Source organism: Bombina bombina, chromosome 11 (assembly GCF_027579735.1).
Source record: "Bombina bombina isolate aBomBom1 chromosome 11, aBomBom1.pri, whole genome shotgun sequence".
In the NCBI taxonomy this organism is placed as follows: Eukaryota; Metazoa; Chordata; class Amphibia; order Anura; family Bombinatoridae; genus Bombina; species Bombina bombina.
This window is the reverse complement of record NC_069509.1, coordinates 95346078-95365637: the sequence shown is the minus strand read 5'-3', so window position 1 is coordinate 95365637 and position 19560 is coordinate 95346078.

The following is a 19560-nucleotide window of genomic DNA, read 5'->3' as shown; positions in this document are numbered from 1 at the left end:
ACTTAACCTTTATTGAGAATTTAGTTAAAAATTGTGAAATTTAAAACTGCAAATTTAATCTCTAAAAATGAGGACTTGAATATATTGGTTATAGGAATCTGGCAATCATGTCTTTCAAATTAAATTATCTCCATCATTTCCCTCATTTTAATGTTAGAGTTACATTTGAAAAATAAAAAGCAGGAATGCCACTGATGTGTTTTACCAGACATGGCTTTTTCAAAAGACAATCTGTCAGTGATCTTCCAAGGTTTATATACCCCATGTTCAGCATTGATTAGCCATTCGGACTGTCATTCATGATTTGCAGTAAATGAATTGGAGCTTGTTTCCAATGAGCCGTTAAAAATTGAGCTATAAGCTACCAAAGTTGCAGGCAACTAAAAGTAATTTTCGGCTCCATTTTAGTACCAGGTTTCCATTGACTTATTTAGTGCATTGCATGTAGTCGCCCTTTACATGTAAGTGTAAGTTAGCGTTGTGTTAACGCTTCCACCCGATGCCGGATTTCTTTACAATTAATAGGTTACTATGGTAACTCAACCTTACACTACACTCGATCACATATATGGCGCTGCATACAAGTGCGGCGCATATATTTTCCCTGTCGCTCGCTGTTAAGATAGAATCAAACACCTAACGCATGCGCAATATCTACCTCTTAATCGCCATCCCCCCCACCGCAATAAATAATGTATTAACCCCTAATCTGCCAAAACCCATATCGCAAAATATCTATCAAAGTTATTAACCCTAAATCGCCATCCCTCCACAACGCAATCTACCTATTTAAACTATTAACCCCTAATCCGCCATCTCCCCACATTACAACTAACAATAAAAGTTATTAACCTCTATAACTCTATTCCCCCTCATCACAACTAACAATAAAATGTATTAACCTCTAAACCCGCCATTTCCCCCCATCGCAACTAACAATAAAATGTATTAACCTATTTTTGTTGCAAAGAAGCAGGGGCAGGAACAGTGTTGTTAGAGTGGGGAACTAGAATTTAAGCTAATTTTCAATGGCACTACTTTGGTTTGGGACACTTACCTTAATAAAGTATAATGTATGATATTAATAAAATATATATGGGGTAGGTGCTTGTACTTTTGTCATCAGTGTAAATTCAGTATAGGACTGAAAAAGGAGTAGTCAATGCGTCTGTTTATTTTGCAAATACTACATCCATGAAAAGAATTAAAACTTAACCTTTATTGAGACTTCAGTTAAAAATTGTGAAATTTAAAAAACGCAAATGTAATCTCTAAAAATGAGGACCTGAATATTTGATACACTGGATGGTTAGTTAAATGATACAGGTCAGCGTTCAGATATACCTATGTATAAGTAGCAAGTCATAAGCCTAAGCTGGCTTTCAAAGACTTAACTTGTATATATTGGTCATAGGAATCTGGCAATTGTATCTTTCAAATTAAATTATCCCCCATCATTTCCCTCATTTTAATGTTAGAGTTACATTTGAAAAATAAAAATAAAAAGCAGGAATGCCACTGACGCGTTTCGCCAGACATGGCTTTTTCAAAGGGCGATCTGCCAGTGATCTCACAAGGTTTATATACCCCATGTTCAGCATTGATTGGCAGTTCAGACTGTCATTCATGGATTGCAGTAATTGAATTAGTTATCAATCACGGTTGCCATCACCAGATTGGACAATTATCGAGTGAATCAAAATGTTCTAATTTTTCAATATTTTATTGATAGAATTGTTGTTATCCTCTTATTTAATTTATTTTTATCAAATATTATATCATACACTTGTGTAGATATCAAGGTATTTCGATTAAATGGGGCATACTACTCATATGCTAAATCACTTGAAACTGATGCAGTATAACTGTAAAAAGCTGACAGGAAAATATCACCTGAGCATCTCTATGTAAAAAAAGAAGATATTTTACCTCACAATTTCCTCAGCTCACCAGAGTAAGTTCTGTGTAAAAAGTTATAATTCAGCTGCTGTCCAGCTGCAGGTAAAAAAAAAAAAATGAAGAAATGAACAGCAGCCAATCAGCATCAGCAGTGCTGAGGTCATGAACTCTTTTACTGTGATCTCATGAGATTTCATAGTAAACTTCCTTAAACTAAATAGGGAAATAATATGAGTGTGCACGATAGCTCGCTCCTTTCACTGTCCCGGGACAGACATACTGATTTGCTGCTTAGAAGTCCTTTACAATGGGATGTGGCTACTGAGGGACTTTTGAGGTAAAATATATTTCTTTTTTACATAGAGATGTTCAGGTGATATTTTCTAGTCAGCTTTTTACAGCTATGCTGCATCACTTTCAAGTGTTTCAACATTTGGGTATCATGGCCCTTTAACCCCTTAATGACAACTGACGTACCAGGTACGTCATGCATTAACAAGCAGTTAATGACAATGGACGTACCTGGTACGTCAGTTGTCTAACAGAGTGCTGGAAGCGATCACAAATGCTTCCAGCAGCTCTGAGGGTATTGCAGTGATGCCTCGATATGGAGGCATCCTGCAATATCACTTTACAAGCCTCTGATGCAGAGAGAGCCACTCTGTGGCCCTCTCTGCACCGGTAGCGATAGTGCCGGGTGTGGTAGCGATAGTGCCGGGTGTGAGGGGGCGCGTGCACGATGCGCGTGCGCGTGCACGATGCGCGAGTGTGCACGTGAGCGTGCACATGCACGTGCACGATGCGTGAGTGTGCACGTGCGCGCGCGTGCACGTGCACCCATTAGCCACACTGACACCAATGAATGAGGGCAGAAAGGGGAAAAAAAAGGGAATTTTTTTAAAAAAAAATATAAAAGGATCTGGGAGGGGGTGGGGGTGGGGGTATTGTGGGGGTCTGCTACACTACAGAAATAGTTTTTTAAGTAAAAAATAAAATAAAAATACTTTTTGGGGGGTTTTTGGGGCCAAACTGGGTACTGGCAGACAGCTGCCAGTACCCAAGATGGCGGTAATTAGGTAGGGGAGAAGGTTAGAGAGCTGGAGGGGGGATCAGGGAGGTTGGGGCTAAGGCAGGGGTCCATCACAGCTAAAATACTTTATTATTTTTATTTAAAAAAAAAAAACCTCTTTTATTTAGTACTGGCAGACTTTCTGCCAGTACTTAAGATGGCGGGAACAATTGTGGGGTGGGGGAGGGAAGAGAGCTGTTTGGGAGGGATCAGGGGGTGGGATGTGTCAGGTGGGAGGCTGATCTCTAAAATTAACCCTGCAAGCTCCCTACAAGCTACCTAATTTAACCCCTTCACTGCTGGGCATAATTAACGTGTGGTGCGCAGCAGCATTTAGCGGCCTTCTAATTACCAAAAAGCAACGCCAAAGCCATATAAGTCTGCTATTTCTGAACAAAGGGGATCCCAGAGAAGCTTTTACAACAATTTCTGTCATAATTGCACAAGATGTTTGTAAATAATTTCAGTGAGAAACCTAAAATTGTGAAAAATGTAAAGTTTTTTTTTTTATTTGCTCGCATTTGGCGGTGAAATGGTGGCATAAAATATACCAAAATGGGCCTAGATCAATACTTGGGGTTGTCTACTACACTACACTAAAGCTAAAATTAACCCTACAAGCTCCCTAATTAACCCCTTCACTCCTGGGCATAAAACACGTGTGGTGCGCAGCGGCATTTAGCGGCCTTCTAATTACCAAAAAGCAACCCCAAAGCCATATAAGTCTGCTATTTCTGAAAAAAGGGGATCCTAGAGAAGCATTTACAACCATTTGTGCCATAATTGCAGAAGCTGTTTGTAAATATTTCAGTGGGAAACCTAAAGTTTGTGACAAATTTTGTGAAAAAGTGAACTTTTTTTTTTTTTGATCGCATTTGGCGGTGAAATGGTGGCATGAAATATACCAAAATGGGCCTAGATCAATACTTTGGGTTGTCTTCTAAAAAAAAATATATACATGTCAAGGGATATTCAGGTATTCCTGACAGATATCAGGGTTCCAATGTAATTAGCGCTAATTTTGAAAAAAAGTGGTTTGGAAATAGCGAAGTGCTACTTGTATTTATTGCCCCATAAATTGCAAAAAAAGCAAAGAACATGTAAACATTGGGTATTTCTAAACTCAGGACAACATTTAGAAACTATTTAGCATGGGTGTTTTTTGGTGATTGTAGATGTGTAACATATTTTGGGGGTCAAAGTTAGAAAAAGTGTGTTTTTTTCCATTTTTTCCTCATATTTTATTATTTTTTTTTTAGTAAATTATAAGACATGATGAAAATAATGGTATCTTTAGAAAGTCCATTTAATGGCGAGAAAAACGGTATATAATATGTGTGGGTACAGTAAATGAATAAGAGGGAAATTACAGCTAAACACAAACACTGCAGAAATGTAAAAATAGCCATTGTCATTAAGGGTAAGAAAATTGAAAAATGGTCCGGTCATTAAGGGGTTAATATAATAATTTTATATATCTGATTTTGCAACAACTTAATTGGGAGGTCGGCACTGTCAATCAGAATTACACTCTCACCTTATTGTTTCAGTTTTATGCCGAATTCGCCATAATTGAAGAGATCTCTATTCCTCATTTCTATCTTTAATTTTACCAAGTACTGTAACGGTCAGTCGCCTAGATTACGAGTTTTGCGCTATAGAGGGTGCGAAATAAACGCAAAAAAAGTTGTGTTTTTTCACCCTCCATAGCGCTGCCATTATGAGTTACTGAAAAGCCTCCTTGTGCGTGCAATATGGTGGCGTTAAGCTCGATACTGCACAAATGCCAAGGGCTGATTTGACGTGCTTGTGCACGCTTTCCCCCATAGACATCAATAGGGAGAGAGTGTTAGAAAAAAACCTAACACCTGAAGCACGGAATGAAAAGCTCCATAATGCAGCCCCTACGGGGAAAAAAGTTACGTTTAAACCTAACACCCTAACATAAACCCCAAGTCTAAACACCCCTAATCTGCCGCCCTCGACATCGCTGACAACGAAATAAAGTTATTAACCCCTAATCTGCCGCTCCTGACATCGCTGCCACTAAAAAATGTTATTAACTCCTATTCCGCCACTCCCCGACATCGCCGCCACTAATAAAAGTTATTAACCCCTATTCCGTCGTTACCCGACAACGTCACTACTATAATAAATTTATGAACCCCTAAATATCTGGCCACCCACATCACCGCCACTAAATAAACTTATTCACCCCTAAACCGCCAGCCCCCCACATCGCAAAAAACTAATTTAAAATGTTAACACCTAAACCTAACAACCCCCTAACTTTATATTAAAATTACAATATCCCTATCTTAAAATAAATAAAAACTTACCTGTGAAATTAAAAAACCTAAGTTTAAACTATCAATTAACCTAATATAACTATTATACTAAACTATTATACTAAACTTAAAATAACTACCAATTAAAAAAACTAAATTACACATAAAAAAAACTAGCTACTGAAAAAATGTAAGTCTAAAATTACAAAAAATAAAAAATACTAAATTACAAAAAATAACAAACACTAAATTACAAAAAATAACAAACGAAATGATCAAAAATAAAAACAATTACACCTAATCTAATAGCCCTATAAAAATAAAAAAGCACCCCCCAAAATAAAAAAAACATAGTCTACAATAAACTACCAATAGCCCTTAAAAGGGCCTTTTGTATGGCATTGCCCTAAAGAAATCCAGCTTTTTTACCTGGAAAAAATAAATAAAAAAGATTCCCCCAACAGTAAACCCCCCCACCCAACCAAACCCCCAAAATAAAAAAACCTAACTCTAACAAAAACCTAAGCTACCCATTGCCCTGAAAAGGGCATTTGTATGGGCATTGCCCTTAAAAAGGCATTCAGCTCTTTTACATTGCCCTGAAAAGGGCATTCAGCTCTTTTACCAAAAGCCCAAAACCCTAATCTAAAAAAAAACCCACCCAAAAAGATTTTTTTTAAAAAACTAACACTAACCCCCGAAGATCCATCCTCATCCCGGCGGCGAGAAGTCTTCATCCAGGTGGCGAGAAGTCTTCATCCAGGCGGCGTCTTCTATCTTCATCCCGGCAGAGAGGAGAGGATCCATCCTTGAAGACATCTGGTGCGGAGCATCGTTTTCATACGGTCACCGCCGTACACTGAATCTTCAATGCAAAGGAGCCTTTTCAAAATGGTGTCCCTTGCATTCCTATTGGCTGATGTGATTCTTGAAATTCAAATCAGCCAATAGGATGAGAGCTACTGAAATCCTATTGGCTGTTCAAATCAGCCAATAGGATAAGAGCTACTTAAATTCTATTGGCTGATTTGAATAGCCAATAGAATTTCATTAGCTCTCATCCTATTGGCTGTTTCGGGTTTGTGCTAGTTTTTAAAAAAATCTTTTTGGGTGTTTTTTTTTTTTAGATTAGGGTTTAAGGCTTTAGGTAAAAGGCTGAATGCCCTTTTCAGGGCAATGTAAAAGAGCTGAATGCCCTTTTAAGGGCAATGCCCATACAAATGCCCTTTCAGGGCAATGGGTAGCTTAGGTTTTTATTAGACTTAGGTTTTTTATTTTGTGGGGTTGGTTGGGTGGTGGGTTTTACTGTTGGAGGGTCTTTGTATTTTTTTCCAGGTAAAAAAGCTTGCTTTCTTTAGGGCAATGCCCTACAAAAGGCCCTTTTAAGGACTATTGGTAGATTATTGTAGGCTAGGGTTTATTTTATTTGGGGGGGGGGGCTTTTTTATTTTTATAGGGCTATTAGATTAGGTGTAATTGTTTTTATTTTTGATAATTTCGTTTGTTATTTTTCGTTATTTAGTGTTTGTTATTTTTTGTAATTTTTAGACAGGTTTTTTTTTTAATGTGTAATTTAGTTTTTTTAATTGGTAGTTATTTTAATTTGAGTATAATAGTTTAGTATAATAGTTATGTTAGGTTAATTATTAGTTTAAAATTATTATTTTTTAATTTCACAGGTAAGTTTTTATTTATTTTAAGATAGGGATATTGTAATTTTAATTTAAAGTAAGGGGGTGATAGGTTTAGGGGTTAATAGTTTAATTTAATAGTAGCGATGTGGGGGGCTGGCAGTTTAGGGGTTAATAGGTTTTAGTAGTGGTGATGTGGGGGGCTGGCGATTTTGGGGTTAATAGGTTTAGTTAGTGGCGGTGGTGTCGGGGGCGGCGGAATAGGGGTTAATAAGTTTTAAATAGTGTTTGCAATGCTGGAGGGCCTCGGCTTAGGGGTTAATAGGTAGTTTATGGGTGTTAGTGTACTTTGTAACACTTTAGTTATGAGTTTTGTGAAACATTTTTGTTACACAAAATCCATAACTACTGCTCTCAGATGGGTGTATGGATTGTGTCGGTATAGGCTGTAACGCAAGCATTTTAGCCTCACTGCACAACCTGTAATACTGGCACTATGGAAATCCCACACAAAAACGTCTTTTTTGAGTGTGGGATTGACGTTGCGTTACAGACTAAAATGCTTGCGGTACAGCTATACCGACATGACTCGTAATGGCTGCGTTACTGTTTTTACGCTGAAATTGCCATTTTTTCAGCGTTAAATCTGTGACGCACAACTCGTAATCTAGGTGTTTGTTCGTAAATATTTAGATTGCATATAATAGAGTAAAAGCATAACTGTCAGTATTATTGATCAGGCAAGCTGTTTATCGGATCGTTTCTCACATTTGATTGGTCAATTTACCTGTCAATCTGCGCTTCTCTTTTCCATTGATTTTTGGAGATATATTAGCCATTCTTTATACTAAACATTTATTTTTATGATCCTTACATTTTTGTGCGGTCCTGTGTAAATCATAATGTGAATAACTATAATGTGATGCCTAGATTTAAAGGGCCCTTTCACGATTATAGGAACTCCAACCTGGTGGACTCAGGTGTGGGAGTCCCTATAAAAAATCTCTTACCTGGCTCCTGTGTAAGCTCACCTTGCTTCTGAGTCTAGAATACTTACCTTAATTCCTGTGTAAGCATACTTTCCTTGATACCTGTGTATGCTCACCTTGCTCCAGGGATCAAGCATACTTACGATACCTGTGTATACTCACCTTGCTCCAGGGATCAAGCATAATTACAATGATACCTGTGTATACTCTCCTTGCTCCAGGACCAAGCATACTTACCTTGATACTTGTGTATGCTCACCTTGCTCGAGGGACCAAGTATACATATCTTGATACCTGTGTATGCTCACCATGATCCTGAGACCAAGCATTCTCATCTTGATACCTGTGTATGCTCACGTGCTCCTGAGACAAAGCATACTTACCTTGATACCTGTGTATGCTCACCTTGCTCCTGAGACCAAGCATACTTACTTGATACCGGTGTATGCTCACCTTGCTTTTGAAAGCAAACATACTTACTTTGCTCCCACGCATGCTCACCTGGATCCTAAGAGTCAAGCAGAATAACCTTATACTGGTGTACAGTATGTTCACCCTGTTCCTAAAGCTGTGCCTGCTGTACCTACCAGGTATCCAGTAACAATCTTACCAACAGTACCTGCTGGGTATACTGTGCCTGCTGAGAAACCTGTGTCTACCATACCAGTGACAGCCTTATTCAATCTTAAAATAAATTAAAAGCTTACCCTGACAGCAGTACAAGAGAATAAGAACAGATTAGAACAGGAATTTCAAAGAACCCCTCAGGGTTCTACCTCCCCAGCATCAACGGCTAGTACACCTGTATCAGAATCTGCCACAAGTTATGTACCCGAACCAAGAGTGGCTTTACCTGAGAAATTTAATGGGGATCGGTCTTAATTGCGGACTTTTATCACCTCTTGTCAGATCCTGTTTTCTCTTCAACCTAAAACCTATCAATGGCACAGCAGACTCCTCCTCTAGTCTGTACGACAGAGCCCCTGAGGTAATATAAGGGCTGGGCAGAGGTGAGAGCGGACTATTCAAGGGGAAGAGTGGAAATAATTACCCCAACCTCTGTGGTTAAATAGTGGCCAGGGGGTGCCAGTATGTGTAAATTCCTCCAAAGAGTATTTAGGGTTAAGAGAGAAGGTAGTCATATGTTGCAGCTGGAAGCATTATGTGCCACATACATACATCCCCTGTACTGTACGAAACCTCAGCCACAGGTTGTGCACTCTACAGCATGTGTCTCTTAGAGACATATCATACTTTAAATTATCCATGTGGCCACCAATCAGAAAGCACTACCCAGGGTGCTGAACCAAAAATGGGCTGGCTCCTAAGCTTACATTACAGCTTTTTCAATTAAAGATAGCAAGAGAAAAAAATGATAATAGGAGTAAATTAGATAGTTGCCTAAAATGTCATGCTCTATCTGAATCATGAAAGAAAAAAATTGGGTTTAGTGTCCATTTAACTGAAACACAGCACTGCTCTATCAGACAGGAGGATCATTATTATGTGTTCCTCCAACACCTCACTGATGCCATAGCTTCCTTCTAGGTCGCTCTCCTCACTTCCCTCCTTCTCCCCCTGTGCTGTTCAAAAGATAACAATGCTGTTGCAGATTAGTTATGAAGAATAATTTAGACAGATGTAATAACAAGGTAATAACCAACAATATGACATATTAAATATATGGCTTTATTCAGATTTAGAAAGGAGAATCTGCTCATTAGTTATTGCATGGTAATGGTGAGAACTTTACTTGTCTGCCATCTAGTGCTCTTGCTAATGTAATAACATTTTTGCAAAACTGCTGCCTTATAGTACCGCAGACACGTGCACACTCCTGAGCTTATCTTCCTGCTTGCTTTTTAAAAAGGATAACAAGAAAATGAAGACAAATTAGACAATAGAAGAAATGTATTTAAAATTGTATGTTTTATATGAACCATGAAAGAAAAATTTTGGGCCAGATTACAATTGGAGTGTTATTTAAAGGGACACTGAACCCAATTTTTTTTCTTTCATGATTCAGATAGAGCATGAAATTTTAGGCAACTTTCTAATTTACTCCTTTTATCAATTTTTCTTCGTTCTCTTGCTATCTTTATTTTAAAAGCAGGAATGTAAATCTTAGCAGCGAGCCCATTTTAGGTTCAGCACCATGGATAGCGCTTGCTCATTGGAGGCTTACATTTACCCACCAATAAGCAAGCATAACCCAGGTTCTCAACCAAAAATGGGCCGGCTGCTATGCATCACATTCCTGCTTTTTAAATAAAGATAGCAAGTGAACGAAGAAAAATTGATAAAAGGAGTAAATTAGAAAATTGCTTAAAATTGCATGCTCTATCTGAATCATGAAAGGAAAAAATTGGGTTTAGTGTCCCTTTAACCCTTTAATGACCACATCACTTTTCCATTTTCTGTCCGTTTGGGTCCAAGGCTATTTTTAATTTTTTGCGGTGTTTGTGTTTAGCTGTAATTTTCTTCTTACTCATTTACTGTACCCACACATATTATATACCGTTTTTCTCGCCATTAAATGGACTTTCAAAATATACCATTATTTTCATCATATCTTATAATTTACTATAAAAAAATGTATAAAATATGAGGAAAAATTGGAAATAAACTCACTTTTTCTAACTTTGACCCCCAAAATCTGTTACACATCTACAACCACCAAAAAACACCCATGCTAAAAAGTTTCTAAATTTTGTCCTGAGTTTAGAAATATACAATGTTTACATGTTCTTTGCTTTTTTTGCAAGTTATAGGGCAATAAATACAAGTAGCACTTTGCTATTTCCAAACCACTTTTTTCAAAATTAGCGCTAGTTACATTGGAACACTAATATCTTTCAGGAATCCCTGAATATCCATTGACATGTATATATTTTTTTTTTTAGAAGACATCCCAAAGTATTGATCTAGGCCCATTTGGGTATATTTTATGCCACCATTTCACCACCAAATGCGATCAAATAAAAAAAAATGTTCACTTTTTCACAAATTTTGTTCACAAACTTTAGGTTTCTCACTGAAATTATTTACAAACAACTTATGCAATTATGGCATACATGGTTGTAAATGTTTCTCTGGGATCCCCTTTGTTCATAAATAGCAGACATATATGGCTTTGGCTTTGCTTTTTGGTAATTAGAAGGCTGCTAAATGCCACTGCGCACCACACATGTATTATGCCCAGCAGTGAAGGGGTTAATTAGGGAGCATGTAGGGAGCTTCTAGGGTTAATTTTAGATTTAGTGCAGTGTAGTAGAGAACCCCAAATATTGATCTAGGCCCATTTTGGTATATTTCATGCCACCATTCCACCACCAAATGCGATCAAATTAAAAAAAACGTTAAATTTTTCACAATTTTAGGTTTCCCACTGAAATTATTTACAAACAGCTTGTGCAATTATGGCACAAATGGTTGTAAATGCTTCTCTGGGATCCCCTTTGTTCAGAAATAGCAGACATATATGGCTTTGGCTTTGCTTTTTGGTAATTAGAAGGCTGCTAAATGCCACTGCGCACCACACGTGTATTATGCCCGGCAGTGAAGGGGTTAATTAGGGAGCATGTAGGGAGCTTCTAGGGTTATTTTAGCTTTAGTGCAGTGTAGTAGAGGACCCCAAGTATTGATCTAAGCCCATTTTGGTATATTTCATGCCACCATTTCACCGCCAATTGCGATCAAATTAAAAAAAAGTTACATTTTTCACAATTTTAGGTTTCTCACTGAAATTATTTACAAACAGCTTATGCAATTATGGCACAAATGGTTGTAAGTGCTTCTCTGGGATCCCCTTTGTTCAGAAATAGCAGACATATATGACTTTGGCGTTGCTTTTTGGTAATTAGAAGGCCGCTAAATGCTTCTGCGCATTACATGTGTATTATGGCTAGCAGTGAAGGCGTTAATTAGGTAGTTTGTAGGGAGCTTGCAGGGTTAATTTTAGCTTTAGTGTAGAGATCAGCCTCCAACCTGACACATCACACCCCCTGATCCCTCCCAAACAGCTCCCTTCCCTCCCCCACCCCACAATTGTCCCGCCATCTTAAGTACTGGCAGAAAGTCTGCCAGTACTAAAATAAAAAGGTATCTTTGAATTTTTTTTATTTTTCTTTTAGCATATTTGCATATGCTGTTGTGTAAGATCCCCCCTTAGCCCCCGACCTCCCTGATCCCCCCCAAAACAGCTCTCTAACCCTCTCCCTCTGCCTTATTGGGGGCCATCTTGGGTACTGGCAGCTGTCTGCCAGTACCCAGTTTGCAAAACAAATAAAGTTTTTTTTTGTGGTTTTATGTTTTTTTCTGTAGTGTAGCTTCCCCCCCCCACAGACCAACCCCCACCCCCTGACTGATGTTTTTTTCAACATATATCCCCCCATTTTCCTACTTTTAATATTATTTTTTCTGTAGTGTAGCAGTTCCCACCCTTCTCCCTCCCCGTGCACGCGCCTGCCCCCGCCTCCCCGTGCACACATGCGCGTCCGTGCGTGCCCCCGCCCATCCCCGCCCCCCTCCACATCACCAGGGCCATCGATGGCCCCGCCTCCCACACCGGCTCCCACCCACCAACAAAGATAGCCATTGATGTCCGGTGCAGAGAGGGCCACAGAGTGTTATTGCAGGATGCCTCGATATCGAGGCATCACTGCAATAACCAGGAAAGCAGCTGGAAGCGAGCAGGATCGCTTCCAGCTGCTTTCCAGACCGAGGACGTGCAGGGTACGTCCTTGGTCGTTAACTGACTTTTTTTAGAGGATATATATCTATTTTCTCCAACATTGGTGTGTTCGGTCCACGGCGTCATCCATTACTTGTGGGAAATGTTCTCCCCCACAGGGAAAGGCAAGGACAGCACACAGCAAGAGCTGTCCATATAGCTCCCCCTCTGGCTCCGCCCCCCAGTCATTCTCCTTGCCGCTCTGAACAAGTTGCATCTACCACGGGGATGGCGAGGAGTTTGTGGTGTTAGTTGTAGTTTTTTATTCTTCTATCAAGAGTTTGTTATTTTAAAATAGTGCTGGCTTGTACTATTTACTCTATAACAGAAAAGTGATGAAGATTTCTGTTTAAGAGGGCTATGATTTTAGCACAAGTAACTAAAATCCATTTCTGTTACCACGCAGGACTGTTGAAACCAGAGAACTTCAGTTGGGGGTAACAGTTTGCAGACTCATCTGCTTCAGGTATGACTAGTCTCCTTCTAACAACACAGGCTAATGCTAGATGACAGTCATTTTTCCCCTCAGGGGAAACGGTAAGCCATTTTTCTTTCACCTCAGCAAAAAAGATAACAGGCTTCCCCTTTTTGTTTTTTATGCTGGTAGACACTGTTAGGGGCTAAATCGATTGGTTTTTATTACAATATTATACCATTTGAAATATTTTATAAGCTCACATACACTTGCGAAAGTTTTTTATTGATCTGGCTTATTTTATACACCTAAATCTAGTCAGGAAGGCCCCTTCACTCTAGTGTGCTGAGGGAGGAAGCCTCATTTTGGCACTTCAGCTGTGCAGTTGAATTTCAAGGCAGTGCATGCAGATTCATGTGAGAGGGTCCTGTGGTTCAGAAAGTGACTCCAAAAGGCTTTTTTCTGTGAATGGTGACCCCTAAGGAAGGTAAAAAGCTGCAGCAAGGCTGTAGCTGGGATTGTGGTGTGTAAAAAAGGTTAAATCCAACAATTAGCTCCGGTTTGCTTGTTTTAAGAGCTAGAGTCTCCATATTTGCTGTGCAATATTTTCTAAGCATTAAGACACTGGGGTCCAAATTTCAGAAAAATCGGATATTGCCTTCATAGTTTTTTGAACATTCAGAAATAAATGTGTCATTTTATTATTTAAAGAGACAGTAACGTTTTTGTTTAAAATCGTTTTTATTGCATTGTTTGCCTGCCTAAATCTTTTTAACATGTCTGTTCCATCAGATAACCTATGTTCTGTGTGTATAGAGACAAATGTGGTTCCCCCTTCGAGTGTTTATGATAATTGCGCCATAGCGTCCAAACACAATCAGGACAGCTCTGTTATTTTTCATAATGTTGCCCAAGATGATTTATCTAATGAAGGTAGTGGGGATAGCTCTACATCCTCTCCTTTTGTGTCTACACCAGCTTTGCCCGCGCAGGCGACACCTAGCGCGCCAGTGCTTATTTCTAGGCAACAATTATCAGCAGTAGTGGATAATTCTATAGCAAATCTTTTATCCAAACTGCCAGTTTTTCAGAGAAAGCGTGATTGTTCAGTTTTAAATACAGATAAAAATGATGAACAATCAGAGGCTGACGATGCCTTATCTATTTTACCCTCACATCAATCGGAATTGGCTGTGAGGGAAGGGCTGTCTGAGGGTGAAATTTCAGACTCAGGAAAAATTTCTCAACAGGCAGAACCTGATCTAGTGGCATTTAAGTTTAAGCTAGAACATCTCCGTGCTTTGCTTAAGGAGGTATTAGCTACTCTGCATGACTGTGATTCCATGGTAGTACCAGAGAAGTTGTGCAAATTGGACAAATTTTTAGAGGGCCCAGTGCACAACGACGCTTTTCCAATACCTAAGAGGGTAGCGAACATAGTGGAAAAGGAGTGGGAGAAGCCAGGTGTACCCTTTGCCCCACCTCCTATATTTAAGAAAATGTTTCCCATAGTAGACCCTAGAAGGGACGCATGGCAAACGGTCCCGAAGGTTGAGGGAGCTGTTTCAACACTAGCGAAGCGCACAACTATTCCTATAGAGGACAGCTGCGCTTTCAAAGATCCTATGGATAAAAAATTGGAAGGATTGCTTAAAAAGATTTTTGTTCAGCAAGGGTTCATCCTTCAACCAGCTACGTGTGTTATTACTGTCACTTCAGCGGCGTCCTTTTGGTTCGAAGAACTAGAAAGGTCGCTCCAGAAAGAGACTTCCTATGAAGAAGTCATGGACAGAATTCACGCATTAAAGTTAGCTAATTCCTTTATATTGGATGCCGCCTTTCAAATAACGAAATTGGCGGCGAAAAACTCAGGTTTTGCTATAGTAGCGCGGAGGGCGCTTTGGCTAAAATCCTGGTCGGCAGACGTGTCGTCCAAGACTAAGTTACTGAATATTCCTTTCAAGGGTAAGACCCTTTTTGGGCCAGAATTGAAGGAAATTATTTCAGACATCACTGAGGGTAAGGGCCATGCCCTCCCACAGGATAGGCCTTTTAAGGCTAAGAACAAGTGTAATTTTTGTTCCTTTCGCAATTTCAGGAATGGACCGGCTAATAACTCCACTGCCGCTAGACAAGAAGGTAACGTGGCCCAGCCCAAACCCGCTTGGAAGCCCATGCAAGGCTGGAACAAGGGTAAACAAACCAAGAAACCTGCTCCTGCTACCAAGACAGCATGAAGGGGTAGCCCCCGATCCGGGACCGGATCTGGTAGGGGGCAGACTATCTCTCTTCGCTCAGGCTTGGGCAAGAGATGTTCTGGATCCCTGGGCACTAGAGATAGTTTCCAAGGGATACCTGTTAGAATTCAAGGGACTTCCTCCAAAGGGAAGGTTCCACCTGTCTCGCTTATCTTCAGACCAGATAAAGAAACAGGCATTCTTACATTGTGTAAGAGACCTATCAAAGATGGGAGTGATAAACCCAGTCCCCTCCGGGGAACAAGGTCTAGGGTTTTACTCAAACCTGTTTATGGTTCCCAAAAAAGAGGGAATTTTCAGGCCAATTCTGGATTTAAAGATATTAAACAAGTTCCTCAGAGTTCCATCCTTCAAGATGGAAACCATTCGGACAATCTTACCAAACAATCCAGCAGGGTCAATTTTTGACTACCGTGGATCTGAAGGATGCGTATCTGCATATCCCAATCCACAAATCTCATCATCAGTTCCTGAGGTTCGCCTTTCTGGACAAACATTACCAGTTTGTGGCTCTTCCATTCGGTTTAGCCACTGCTCCCAGAATCTTCACAAAGGTGCTAGGGTCCCTTCTATCGGTCCTAAGACCGAGGGGCATCGCTGTAGCACCTTATCTAGATGACATCCTAATCCAAGCGTCGTCTCTTTCCAAAGCGAGGGCTCATACAGACATTGTGTTGGCTTTTCTCAGATCTCACGGGTGGAAAGTGAACATAGAAAAAAGTTAACTGTCACCGTCCACAAGGGTTCCTTTTCTGGGAACAATAATAGATTCTGTGGAAATGAAGATCTTTCTCACAGACGTCAGAAAGACAAAGCTTCTAAAAGCTTGTCGAGTTCTTCACTCTATTCCTCAACCCTCCATAGCTCAATGCATGGAAGTAATAGGACTAATGGTCGCAGCAATGGATGTGGTTCCTTTTGCTCGAATTCATCTAAGACCATTACAGCTGTGCATGCTCAATCAGTGGAATGGGGACTATACAGACTTGTCTCCCCAAATTCAAGTAGACCAGGTAACCAGGGACTCACTTCTCTGGTGGTTGACCCAGAATCACCTGTCGCAGGGAATGACCGACGCCATGACCGACGCCAGCCTCTTGGGGTGGGGCGCGGTCTGGGACTCTCTGAAAGCTCAGGGCCTATGGTCGCGGGAAGAGTCGCTTCTCCCGATAAACACTTTTGAACTAAGAGCTATATTCAATGCGCTCCTGGCTTGGCCTCAGCTAGCGGAAGCCAGGTTCATAAGATTTCAGTCGGACAACATAACGACTGTTGCGTACATCAATCATCAGGGGGGAACAAAGAGTTCCCTAGCGATGAAGGAAGTAACCAAGATAATCCAATGGGCAGAGAATCACTCCTGCCATCTATCTGCTATTCACATCCCAGGAGTAGACAACTGGGAGGCGGACTATTTGAGTCGTCAGACTTTCCATCCGGGGGAGTGGGAACTCCATCCGGAGGTCTTTGCTCAGTTAACCCAATTATGGGGCATTCCAGACATGGATCTAATGGCGTCCCGTCAGAACTTCAAGATTCCTTGCTACGGGTCCAGATCCAGGGATCCCAAGGCGACTCTAGTGGATGCATTAGTGGCGCCTTGGTCGTTCAACCTAGCATATGTGTTTCCACCGTTTCCTCTCCTCCCCAGGCTCATAGCCAGGATCAAACAGGAGAAGGCCTCAGTGATTCTGATAGCTCCTGCGTGGCCACGCAGGACTTGGTATGCAGACCTGGTGAATATGTCATCGGCTCCATCATGGAAGCTACCTTTGAGACAGGACCTTCTAGTACAAGGTCCATTCGAACTTCCCAATCTAGTTTCTCTGCAGCTGACTGCTTGGAAATTGAACGCTTGATTTTATCCAAGCGTGGGTTTTCAAATTCTGTGATTGATACTCTGGTCCAAGCCAGAAAACCTGTGACTAGAAGGATTTACCATAAAATATGGAAAAAATATATCTGTTGGTGTGAATCCAAAGGATTCTCCTGGAGTAAGATTACAATTCCAAAGATTCTCTCCTTTCTCCAAGAAGGTTTGGATAAAGGATTGTCAGCTAGTTCTCCAAAAGGACAGATTTCTGCATTATCCGTCTTGTTGCACAAACGACTGGCAGCTTTGCCAGATGTACAAGCTTTTGTTCAGGCTTTGGTTAGAATCAAGCCTGTTTACAGACCCATGACTCCTCCTTGGAGTCTAAATTTAGTTCTTTCAGTTCTTCAAGGGGTTCCGTTTGAACCTTTACATTCCATAGATATTAAGTTACTATATTGGAAAGTTCTGTTTTTGGTTGCTATTTCTTCTGCTAGAAGAGTTTCTGAATTATCTGCTTTGCAGTGTGATCCACCCTATCTGGTGTTCCATTCAGATAAGGTTGTTTTGCACTAAGCCTGGTTTTCTTCCAAAAGTTGTTTCCAACGAGAACATCAACCTGGAAATAGTTGTTCCTTCTTTGTGTCCGAATCCAGTTTCAAAGAAGGAACGTTTATTACACAATTTAGATGTTGTTCGTGCTTTAAAGTTCTATTTAGAAGCAACAAAAGATTTTAGACAAACCTCATCCTTGTTTGTCGTTTACTCTGGTAAGAGGAGAGTTCAAAAAGCTACTGCTACCTCTCTCTCTTTCTGGCTGAAAAGCATTATCCGCTTGGCTTATGAGACTGCCGGACGGCAGCCTCCTGACCGTATCACAGCTCACTCTACTAGGGCTGTGGCTTCCACATGGGCCTATAAGAACGAGGCTTCTGTTGGCCAGATATGTAAGGCAGCGACTTGGTCTTCTCTGCACACTTTTGCCAAAGTCTACAAATTTGATATTTTTGCTTCTTCGGAGGTTGTTTTTGGGAGAAAGGTTTTGCAAGCCGTGGTGCCTTCTGTTTAGGTAACCTGATTTGCTCCCTCCCTTCATCCGTGTCCTAAAGCTTTGGTATTGGTTCCCACAAGTAATGGATGACGCCGTGGACCGGACACACCAATGTTGGAGAAAACAGAATTTATGCTTACCTGAAAATTACTTTCTCCAACGGTGTGTCCGGTCCACGGCCCGCCCTGGTTTTTTTTAATCAGGTTGAAAAATTTTTTCTTTATACACTACAGTCACCACGGCACCCTATAGTTTCTCCTTTTTCTCCTAACCGTCGGTCGAATGACTGGGGGGCGGAGCCAGAGGGGGAGCTATATGGACAGCTCTTGCTGTGTGCTCTCCTTGCCTTTCCCTGTGGGGGAGAACATTTCCCACAAGTAATGGATGACGCCGTGGACCGGACACACCGTTGGAGAAAGTAATTTATCAGGTAAGCATAAATTCTTTTTAAATACTTAGAACATATTCTGCTATGTGAAGAACATAGGAATGTGAAATATGTACAGTAAATACATAGTTAAACCTTTATTTTCATCTGCAAATGGCTTCAATGCACTTATATATACAGTATGTGTCTATATATGTATACATATATATTTCTGTTTACATCTATATGTATATATATATATATATATATATATATATATATATGTAAATACATATATAAGCATATAATTACATCTGTACACATATAAACATATATATATATATATATATATATATATATATATATATATATATATATATATATTTGTGTGTGTATATATATATATATATATATATATATATATATATATATATATATATATATATATATATATATATATATATATGTTAAAGCCATTTGTCTGGCTCTGTTCTTAGGGAGATGGGGGCATGCTGCTTTGATGCCTGTATCTTTGGTATAAGTCTTTAGGGTGTACAATAAAAAATAAAAATACATATTTAAACAAAGTAAAAAAAAAAAAAGGAAAATACTAAATACATTTTATAAAAATAAACTTGTTTATTTTTTTTAAATAAATATCAGTTTAAATATTATAGCTAAATGATCACTGTGGTAACCAGCATTTCCGCAGTGATCACCTAGCTGAGAAATGTTGCATTCCCTTTTACAAAATGGACCAATATTATATTTGTAATCCCATAATCACCTAGATAATGTGGTTACAAATTAATAAATGGTAGAGGAATGTTATTTGAAAAACCCCCAACAAATAATCGGCTAGATTACGAGTCTTGCGTTAGCCTTAAATAGCAGCATTGAGGGGTCCCAACGCTGCTTTTTAACGCCCGCTGGTATTACGAGTCTGTCAGGTACAGGTGTACCGCTCACTTTTTTTCCGCGATTTTAGCTTACCGCAAATCCCCTAACGTCAGTTGCGTATCCTATCTTTTTAATGGGATTTTCCTAA